Consider the following 3,986-nt stretch of genomic DNA (forward strand, 5'->3'; position numbering starts at 1 on the left):
TTTTATTGCATTTTAAAGACCTGGGAGCATGGGGATATAATACGGAGTGGAAAGACTGGCCCATAATGAATTGTGTGTACCTTAACCATTGATCTCTGTGTAAGTACACGCAGATCTGAAGAATATCAACTAAAGTCAACAGTTACTGATGAGTGTATACATGCTTTAATTGATGCCCATATTCACTGACCGGGGCTATTTGTGGTTTTTTCATGCACCCCGGTGGGCAGCAAATGAATGAGGCAACCAATGAATCTCCTTGCGCTATAAGGTCTTAAAAGAGTATTTCCAAAATCAGAGAAATTTCAAGAGTGTGGACACAAATTTTGCAGGTTAACAAACAGATTTATATCTTAATGTTGGGATACCTCTTGAGAATATACTGTAAATGGTAATGCTCCCATATTGCTGAGTTTTCAGAAACTGAGTACTAAACATAATTATGAACATGTCTTCACGTAGCAACTGAGAGTGATTTAAAGATGTAATAAATTGCGCAACCTTTGCAAAGTGCTTTTAGAGACCCTTTCAAAACTCATCTAAAAAAAAAATAATCAATCTAAAGTAAATATCAGAAACTTCATTACTGATATATATTGCATGTACATTGATTGTGGTTTGAGCTCTATTTCTTTGTCACTCATTTTTGTGATACTGTACTCTGACAACGACAAGACAGCATCTCCAAGACAAAGACGAGAGACAGGATTAGACATGAGATAGCTTCTGTGCACGTACGTACATCAATCTAAGGTCAATGGAGAAAGAATAGATAATAATTTCCCTTTCCTCCCTTCCACAGTGTCAAGCAGACTGCTGATTGCTGTGATAACATCCTGATAGGACATGCTGATAGCCACTGACACTGAAAGCATAGAGTGCATCCTGTTGTAATGGAGAAGAGCTACATTGGCATACTATCTCAGAGAATCCCTTAGTAGCATATTACATGATTATGATTTCCAACAATATAAAGACAATTCCACAAAATGTTATATATCTTATGAAAAGTACATATTCCCTTTGACTTGTTACTGACATAATAATACTGTATGGTAAGGTAATATTATTCCCCCTGCTTTCTAAAACAGATCACTCAAGCACTCTTTCACTGTGCTATGTAGGGTTTATATTTTCATTGCATCGTTTTCCACTTGTGAAATCACAAAATTTTGTAACTTTCGCATCAAGCGATGATGGCACCAACATTTTAGAAATTCATACTCTTTCAACGGATTGTCGGATCTTCCTCAAACTTTTACTGTTCGATGTGATAGATATTGCTGTGCTCACTCAATCCATGTGTGTATATGGGTTTCATTTCCCTCTAAGCTGATAATGTTAAAGTTGGTTTGATATGAGCCACTCTTTTGTTAGTCACTGGATGACTTGGTCGTCACTCTGCGATTAAAAAAACAAACCCTTCTTTTTCTTTTTCTTTCTGAATGCTGAGTGCGGTCAGACAGTAGATTAGCGATGGGGACTATTTCGATGACCTCATCATGTGGGGAATCTGAGATGGATGGTCACATGTCTTTAAGTCATGCTTCATCACCTCTCAGGACGCCAACTACTGTTTTTGGTTTTGCTTTTTTACCACGTGCTAGTTTAAAAGCATAACTTTTTTTGTTTTGTTTCAGGAGGTCTTTTGTGTTTCTGTTAAGGAAGCATGATGACCATCAAATGCTTCATCTGCAAATATGTATTCCAGTTATGTTCAAAACAATGGTAGACTTTGAAATGTCAGCACAGTGCACTCCCATTACAACAAATAATTGAAAAATGGGAAATTCTAGTTACAATGAAGTAAAAATTATCATCTATACATACTTATGCAGATTACTGTTTGCCTAAAAAAAAAAAATGTTGATATGACAAAAGAAGGCTGTTGGTATGAATATTGTTGTAACTTGCTGTTGTTTTTGTTGTTTTTGTTTTTTGCAGGGCAGCAAAAGAAAGCACATACATGGCTTGCAGTTAGGGATTGCTGAATAAGGTAGCTGTTTGGACAGGTTTGTGAAACTCTTTTTAAAGACATGTACATTTTGTAGAGCACTGCATACTATGGATGCCACCATTCTTCTGTAGTTATTTTGGTTGTTTCCATATATCCGACAAGACCGAGAACAGCAGTTTGCAATGCATTTTCTGTCTATCAAAAACTGTAATTTTCTTTGCTGATGTTGCTGGTGGATTATGTGTAGTAACAGTTGTTGTTGTTTTTATTCTGCCTGTGGTAAACAGATTTAAAGTTGAAACGTTCGGTCCTCCTTTTCATCGGCGCTGTGAGAATCTTTAACAAAAGATAAGTTTCTATGACATGACACAATGACTCATATGAAATAACCAGGACAGTAATCCATGATCAAAGTATACTTATACTGTAGTTTATTATTTTTTCACACATATGGAAGGCTACTGAAAGAATGTGCTGGCAAACAAAAGACATTTCAAGGGTAATGGAATTATTATCTGCCAAACAAAGAGGCAGTTGAAGTTTAAAGAAAAATCACAGGTGCTATTAAGTTGCTGCCAAGCTTTTTCTTTTTTTGGGGGGAGGGGGGGTATTTTTTTGTCTTTTTTTTTTTTGTCTGAAAAGATGGAGGTACAATCTAAAGGACTTTGGAAGTGCCTACAGAAGATACACACATTTTTTTTCTAAAAGCTCTAGATTGGAAATACAGGCTAGATTAAGTATATTATATATCAATACACTTTACATAGCAAATGATGCACTAACTAGAAAACAAAAATGGTATGTCAGAAAGTGCACTGACCTCTAAAAAAGTTTGAAATGTGACATATGTTCCTATGGATATAGATCCAGCAGAGTGACACATAGCTAACAGTAACACAAGGTGGGTGCTTATATGAGGTGACAGTAATACACATTTGGTGATCCACATTTGAAATCAAACAATGCACTGAATCAATTTCTGAGCAAACACGTCACATCAATGTGACGTGTGCAATGTGTTAAAAAAATAAAAAATAAAAACTGGCATGGCTTGCACCTGATGTACACAAAAGCATTAAAAAAAATCCTGACATGTGGACCTGACCACACAATTACATTTGCTAAGTGCTCACAGTTGGTGGGGTCCTATCATCAGCTAAAACAGTGTCGTGCCGATGTATTACGTGAGGTATTTTGGTCTGCTATACAACTGCTTGAAACTAGAAAACAAACCAGGGAGTCTGCTTCTCTTGTCATTTCAGTGAACTGACGCTTTTAAAGTGCACAACATCAAGTGAGAGTTTAGCAGCTGCAGTTACTCAGGGCAGCGTAGACCTCCCCTCCCCTTAAACCCCATTCCCCCCCCCCCAAAAAAAAAAATTGTTTGAAACAATAGTCAATTCCTTGAAGAGGTACATGTCTGTGCCTTGGTGCTAACTCGTTTCTCCAGGGTTGCAAAATGATCTCTTTGAAAATGTATGATCATCTTCACAAATTGTGTCTGCGAGCTTGACAAGGGCAGATGAAAATCTAATGTGGCACTGGTATGGGATTTGATCCAGCAGCTCTCTGATCACAGCGCGGGGAAACCTCTGCAGCCGACGACGAGGGGAGAGGTAAGACCGCGTTTTGTCCCAGTCCCCGCTGCGGAAGGGGAACATTAGGGGTCCGTGGCTATATATAGCCGCCCAAGGGGGAGACAGCAATTTGTCACTTCCTGTGTCGGGGGTCAAATGGGGGGTCGGCTTTTGACAGGAGGGGGCAGTATGACGTCAAGTCAGGGTGGGGAGGGCAGGGCAGAAGGGGGGAAGGGGGTGACAGGGTTGGGGATCTAGTGGTGGGATGGAAGGGGATCTAGAGGTGGGAGGGGAGGGGGAGCTAGGGATGGGGGTATCAACACTTTGCAGGAAGGGTACAATGCCTTTACGCACAACTCGCACGCAACGATGCACGTGACTGCAATGAAAGCTCTCATTCCACGCACACGCATGCCACCTGAAACAGAGCAAATCAGGCTTGAAATTAGAAG

The sequence above is a fragment of the Diadema antillarum genome, unplaced genomic scaffold (assembly GCF_040938485.1).
Source record: "Diadema antillarum isolate AM-2024a unplaced genomic scaffold, OU_Dant_1.0 seq00001058_RagTag, whole genome shotgun sequence".
NCBI classification, from domain to species: Eukaryota; Metazoa; Echinodermata; class Echinoidea; order Diadematoida; family Diadematidae; genus Diadema; species Diadema antillarum.